The sequence below is a fragment of the Athene noctua genome, chromosome 3, assembly GCF_965140245.1.
Source record: "Athene noctua chromosome 3, bAthNoc1.hap1.1, whole genome shotgun sequence".
In the NCBI taxonomy this organism is placed as follows: domain Eukaryota; kingdom Metazoa; phylum Chordata; class Aves; order Strigiformes; family Strigidae; genus Athene; species Athene noctua.
In genome coordinates, this window is record NC_134039.1 from 7,733,736 (window position 1) to 7,741,507 (window position 7,772).

Sequence of the window (7,772 nt, forward strand, 5' to 3'; positions counted from 1 at the left end):
GGATGGTCTTCAAGGTCTTTTCCAACCTAGACGATTCTGTGATCTGTGATTTGTAGTCTGTCTTGGACACAAGTTATGACTAGCAAGCTTGCTAAATAATCCTTTTCAAACTAATTCCAGACTTCTTCAGGTGTGATGGGGTTAACAAGACCTTTTCTGTCTCTTCCAGGAATATAAAGTCTTGCCAGTGTTAGTGGAGGTCTCACAAAATAGCTTAAAGACTCATAAGCCTCTTGGTATACACTGCAAGAAACAAGAATGTCTGAAAGCCAGACCAAAGGGGAGCCAGAAGAATCAAAAATCCAGCAAAGTGCCCAAGAAGCCAGCAAAGTGTAATGTTGAGGCTGAGGCCTTGTATGCTGGAGGCTATAAAGAGAGTACATATGGGGGATCCTATAGTGCCTGGTTGCTCCTGCATTTTATTTTTGTCAGATAAAGCAAGAAGATTCACAGTGGCTTTACTTTTTTTTATCCACACTGTATCTTTAATGGAGCAACATTAGAGCATTCTGAACTCAGAGCAGTTCCTGGGGTACAGCCACCGATGCAGCTGGAGAGCAAGTCACACAGACTCTGTCTATTCAGCACAGCTCCAGGGAGCCGCCTCTCCTGGGCTTCAGTGCTGCTGTGCCCATCCATTTCTAGAGCCTGGATCCTATCGTAGCCAGTGTGAATCTTCCTTTCCACCTCCCTGGCTTTTGGCAGCATTCGGAGCCTGCTGAGCCCCTGCACGGGGCTGGTAGGACCCATGGTTCTGCTGTCACAGCCAAATATGCCATCAAGTCTTGTCATGGTCTGTCTTAAAAAGAAGTCAGCTGAGTCATGTTTTCTTGCTCTGATTGCTATAGCTAGGAAGATGCTTGAGAGCCTGAAAATGACCATGGATCACTTATCCCTTTAACTTTCAGTGTGAGAAAAAGTCACCCATCTGCTTCCACTTCTTCCAGCAGTTCCTGTGGGATCCATGTGCTGCAGTCCATGGGAACGTGACATGAAAGACTGGAGGCTGTCCTCAGCAGTGTGGACAGCCAGGACTCTGCCACTGCTTCGTGTGACAGCAAAGAGCTTGTGCTCCCCTTGGGCTGGCAACTGCGGGCAGGGGGCATTAGCCACAGATGTGATGCTCCAGTCACTCCCTCACCTCCACTCTCCAGCAGACAGTTTTGCCCGGCACTGATCGTTTATGAGGCATTAGCCTTAAAAACCACCTAGTTCTTTAAAAGGGAAGACTGTGCAATGAGCACTTTCTCTGACTCCCTGTTTGCCTGAGGCTGGTTTGTTTGCCTTGAGCAGACTTGAAAGCCTCAGCTGTTTAGAAAGATAATAGAAGATAATAAAGGACAGCTCTTCATCAAGGACACATCCTCCAGCTTGCTCTCTACAGTGCTCAGTAGTTCAATATACAGCTGCAGAATATATTACCACTGGAGATGAAACAGAAATAGCCTTTATGTGTGGGGAAGGAATCAAAAAAACTTTTTAGGCATAAGGTCAGGGGTTGAAGGCACAAACAGGCTCTCCCTGGGGGGCATCCTTAAAGTAGCACAATTAATATACCGGGTAACACAAGAGTATTGTTGTGCAGTATTGTGCTGCCAAGTAGATAACAATAATAGATAAAGGGAGAGAAAGCTGCAGACTCTAAATAGCATTTTGCATGCCTCCCATAATGTGTCTGGAACAAGTTCAATTTCTGGTATGTCATGGTGGAAATAAAAAGCCTTTGCAACAACAAATAATGGATTTAGAAGCTAGATGTTGGTCAACAGCAAAAAGGTCAAAGTGATGCCCTCGTATTCACAAAGGGACGGTAGCCTTTACAACACAGTTGTGAGAGACTCCGAAGTCCACTCTCTTTTTCACATTTTGATCCCTAGCAATATCACACACAGAAGACAGACATGAAAGAAATGAGAAGAGATAGCACCTGCTCTTAAAGATGTCTCATTCCTCAGAGTCATCTTCTGTGAACTCTCAGTTCTGTAAACCTCATTTTACAACCTTGAAGTGTCTACACCAAGACCCACACTTCCCTTCTCAGAGCAGCTGGAACAGCCATAAAGCATTTTCCCTAAAAAACATCTGAGAAATTTCCTTTGGCCCAGGCCCATACCACAAAGCTGCACTCATGTAACCGTGTCCAAAGAAGCATGTAAAGACATTACTCCTCCACAGTTCCCTTCTCACAGACAGCCCAACCTGCTGCTGAGAGGGAGGATTCAGATCTATTACATCAACAGTTGTTGCAACTCCACAAAAGGGCTTTAAGGGTACAGTTATGTCAGTAAAGCCCTTCTAGGCTCTGTAGTCTGATAGCTGAGATCTCAAGAGGAAGAAAAACTCCTGGATGACCCCTCAAAAATCACTCCAGATAAGAAGGGCCATCAGCCAGGGAAGGCTGTAAATTGGTGGGGGGACAGAGAGGAACGTAAGAGGGACTAATGGAGTCTCAAACACTTATAAATCTGTTGGTACAATGTATTTGTGAGGCATTTCTGAAGAATGACATTTAAAACCACAGGCTTTCCATAAAGCAGAGAAAAGCCATAACAATGTGAAAGCCTCAGACAGCTACTTCTTTCTACATGTGACTGGCAAGAGTTGTCACCTGAACTTAAAGCAAAAACTTCTACCTGCGGAGTGAAGAAGTTACAGCTCAGAAGAGAGGAGAGTTGTACATAAAGGAGTTACAGCTCAGAAGAGATGAGAGTTGTACGTAGCTGTGAAACAGAAACAAAGGGTTAGGATTCTCCTCAGAGGCTAAAAGGTCAGAGAACAGGTTTGGCAGTCTTCAGCATGCTAAAAATGGCTGGTTTAGCCTCAAGTACCTTTCTGGTAGTCAGGAGAGCAAATATACGGCAACATGATATGCAGCTCATGACAGTTTTTGGTAGACCAGATGGTTTCTCAGTACCAGCCATGAGGTGATTGCTAGCATGAGAGGGAGTGTGCAGCCAGCCCAGTTGTCCCACTAGAGGAGAGGGCTTAACTAGCTGTATTTTTTAAATTACATGTAAAATGTTCCCCTCTGGATACTTCTTGTTAAATATTCTCTTTTTCCCTCTAATAAACACTGGACTTACATTTTCAAGTATGAAGAATGAACTTACTAAGTACCAGAGATTTTTTTGTGGGGCTTCTTCAGTTATTTTATTAGTGACTTCTTTACATTTGAACCCAACCCTTGCTGCTGCCTATCAAGACCATGAAGAAAGGAGGGTCGAACAACACTCGGTCCTATCCATATAAGGACAGTAAAATGACAAAGCACTCCCAAAAGAAGTGCAGATTAACTCGATAGCCTAACTGTACCATGGAATTTATAGCTTAGCCTGAGCTCTGCCAGCTAAACTGTGTATAACCCGGAAAGATAAATTCATTAGTACACCAGTATCCACTTCCAGGCTTGTGCAGGTGTTCTGACAGTAGTCATATTCTAGCCTCACTCATCTTTGAATGGCACATATGCCATCAAAACTGCACAGCAAAGTCTTAATACTTTAGCTCACACAGAGCTATTCCTGCTCAGACCTCATCTCTTCACATAGGAGGATGAAGATCCCAGTTTTGAAAATAGGTTCTGGATGACCCATCCACACTCACATGAGTCACTGGAGTATCAGACTCCTTGCAACTGGCTGACCTTCACATACCTTCATCTTTTACACCACTGCCTTCTCCAGGAATTAAAACACCATGAACCGCTGAAATAAATTGCAGCCCCCCTCCCCCTGACCCATTTTTCTGAAATAAATCCTATCGCTCATCAAAATCACTGCAGACTGTGACTATTCCTCGAGGGATATACTTATCTTCTTTAATGAGCTCACCACTAGAGAACTTTGCCAGGGCCCACATGTCTTAGAACAATGAAAGAAATCTTGCATGCTTGACTGGAGACCCTATTGACCAAGCAGGACTTCACCTGTAGTTACCATGCTTCAGCATTGTTCCCCAACCACCTGGGCGAAACCAAGCATTTCGACCTTTACTATGCCTAAACAAATTGTTACAATCTAATCTGCTTAAAGAAGGTTTTATAGGAAGCACTCATAGTCAAAGTTGCAGACCGCTTCAGTGCTTTTCAATTAATATTTGTAGCTGTAATGACCAAGTTTCTTTGTGTTGAGCCTCCTTTGAATGCAGCAATTAACCCATTTACGAGAAAGGTGTCAGCAACTACACCTCAAAGATACGGCTACGGGTCTTGCAGACATATCCAAGTTGGCTTCTGACTGCCAGCTGGGGTGCTGCTAGGAAAGGTAATCATGGAACTCCTCAGATGGGCTTTGCCAGAGGTCATGCCACTACCTACTGCAGTGCTCAGCTAGCTAGTTCAGAGTTGTTCTGCTAGGCTGGGCAAACTCTCACAGAATTACCACTCTCCTCTCCTCCACAGCTCCAGTCAAGCACAAAGAATGGTTGAGTGATGACAATAAATTGCAAGAGTAAGGAGTACCATAATGAAATTACATGTGAACAGCTGTAAATGCTACAAAACCAAGAAAAACATGTAGCTCCAGAGACCATTGGAGTTTTCCTAGAGCCATTTTATTGCTCCAACAGGAAAGAAATAGGCCTCTTTGCAATAATAGTGAGTGAAATTTGAGGTCAGGTCATTCCTTGACGGAGAAATCACTGTGACCAGTTCTTTATGAAAATAATTCTGCAGTTGAGTAGTATTGCTATAGTCTGTCATAACAGGACAGCTTTTATTCATGAAGATAAGCTTTTACTGGTAGAATATATCTAGTGCCCCAAATAAATCAAGCTACAAGCATAAAGGCACAATTTTTACATGAGTGCAGCAGGGCTGTTTAAGTGGCAGAAAGCTATCTATACTCAGGTGGTGGGTCGTTTCTTAACAAAGTTAACTAAATCTGTCAGCTTATTCTACTATTGCCAAGGCTCTCTCTCATTGCTGTTCATCTGCAAAGACACAGATCTAGCCGAATGTGGTGTTATTACTAAACAAGACTAGTTGAGGTCTGAAGTTATGGCTTAGGTGACATTCAAAGTTAGGCTGGTAAACAAGTAATTTTGAGTCTAGAACGCAAGATAATCCATCTGTATACAGATATTTCACTGACATTACTTCACAGTTCCTCATATATGCCCATAAAGATCAATGAGTTCTTCCAAAATCTCCTGGGAAGGGATCGTGTTGTTGTTACAAAGCACAGCAGCCTTGAGATCGATCTCCAAGAAATCTCAGTGACAGAGGGCTAAGGAGAGAATCTTACATGCCTTTTATGTCAGCATGTGTGGGGAGGAGGTTTAGGTTAACTTAGGTGCTAGTTATCTGAATTGATTCTTCTATGAGGAAAGAATAGAACCCCAAATACAGTCTCGACCTGGAGATGAAGTAACATCTCTAATTTCTCAATAGAGCAATCTCCACAGGCTTCTTACACATATGCACATGAGTTAAACAAAACGGGTGGGATAGGGGAGACCTCATCACTCTGTGCAGCTCCCTGAAAGGACATTGCAGAGAGGCTGGTGCTGGTCTCTTCTCACAGGGGATCAGTGACAGAACAAGAGGGAACGGCTTGAAACTCCAACAGGGGAGGGTCAGACTGGACATTAGGGAAAAATTTTTCACAGAAAGAGTGGTCAGAGAGTGGAATAGGCTGCCCAGGGAGGGGGTGGAGTCCCCATCCCTGGGTGTGTTTAAGGGTCGTTTGGATGAGATGTTGGGGGATGTGGTGCAGGGGAGAACTTTGTAGAGTCGGGCTGAGGGTTGGACTCGATGGTCCCAAGGGTCTTTTCCAACCTGATCATTCTGTGACTCTGTGAAGAGCAAGGAGATGCAGCCAGAAAAACAAACAACCAAACCAAACCAAACCAAACAAAAACAACAACAACAAAAAAAAACACACAACAAAAAAAATCAGGAAAACCATATCTCAATGGTTTTGTAAATATCTGTCCTGAAAACAACCCTTTTGATGCATCAAGTGGAATTTGATTGATTTTCCTGTGAAAGCTAAGTGATTATATGCTATAGCTGAAAATATGGGATGACCTCTAGCTTCTTTTATTATGATAAGGTGTAGTTGCTTTTTTTCATCCAGGGTATTTGTTTGATTGCAAACATATTATTCCAATAACTTCTCTATTCCAGATACCTGCATTTCTTGTTTGCTTATTTCATTACTAGATGTACCTTCTCCATTCTGGTTAGTGGAGATTTTAAATTAGTGCAGCGAGATATTTCGATATAGGATGCCTGGATCATTTTTGTCCTGCAGTTGGTTACCGTTCAGAAGGCATATATGAACAGAAAACATCATGACTGGTGCCAATTCTTGGAAATATGAGTATGGACTTTGTAACCAAAGCCACAATCCAATCGATATTTGGGCCAAAACCCCTGCTCATTACAAGAGTTAAGTTATACCAGCTACCCTCCTCTATCTATACAGCCTTTGAATGTCACCTGACCCACTTGATCTTTTGATTAAACTTTCAAAAGTAGCCTCAGAAAACTTATAGCTGTGTAAGGATGTGGACTGTGATAATCAAATTGGCTTGTTTTGGATTAGTACTTTATTATGTTGTAATAAATTCGTAACAACATGAGAAAGCCAGGAAGAGCAAGAACATGCAATACTGATCATCTACTTTTTTTACAATGTCAACTCGAGTTCAAGCCTTCGTCACTGAATTTCTGTTCCTAACAGCTGCTGGCGTGGATATCCCACTGCAGAGAAAATCAAGCCTGATCCCTAGTGAAGCTCCCGAACTGTAGGAGCTGGTGGAGATCCTCTTTAATAGAAATGACAGGGAGCTGGACTTTCAGAGCACAACATCAGACTTGTCTGTGGTCTAAGAAACCACAGCATGCCACAGAGAGACCTCTGGGGGACCACCTGTTGCTGCTGCCCTGTCCCGGTGTCATATGGTTTGATACTTCTGTGAAAAATTTGAGGACATAAGTGAAGAAAGATTCACAGCTGTCCTGTGTGGCAGGTATTACCATTCCCTGCATTACACACTAGCAAGAGATAAGCAGAGGCTGTCACACAATGTATCAGGTGATTAGAGAAAAGCATGGTCCCTCTGCCTTTGAAGCCATACATCTGTGGTTTTAGGTCTACAAAATTTAACCGTGTTGATAACATACAGTGGTGGGTTGACCCCAGGCAGTAGCCAAGCACCCACCCTACCTTTTGGTCACTGCCCTTTCCTTGGGGGATGGAGGAATAGAAGGAAGGCAAAAAGACTACTGGGTTGACATAAAGACAATTTAATAAGGAAAGCAAAAGGTGCACATGAAAGAGAAGCACAAAGAGGAATTTATTCACTGCTTCCCATTGGCAGGCAGAGTCCAGCCACTTACTGAGAAGTAAGGCCTCAGTATGTGTAGTGGTTGCTTCAGAAGACAAACACCGTAACCACAAACATCCCCTCTCCTCCTCCTTCACCCCACCTTTTATTGCTGAGCATGATGTCATACGGTATGGGATGTCCCTTTGGTCACTTTGGGTCAGCTGTCCCAACTGTGTTCCCTCCCAATCTCTTGCCCACCCCCAGACTACTGGTTTTTTTAATGGAAGGTGGGGAAGTTAGAAAGCCTTGACACTGTTCAGCAATAGCCAAAACACTGGTGAATTATGAACACTGTTTTAGCCACAAATGCAAAGCACAGCACCATACAGGCTACTATGAAGAAAGTTGGCTTCATAACTTCCTCCCAGCCATGGAATGGAAAAAACTGAATTACAGTTATCAAACAACTGCTTTCTAACGTTGCTTTTCTTGTGGGG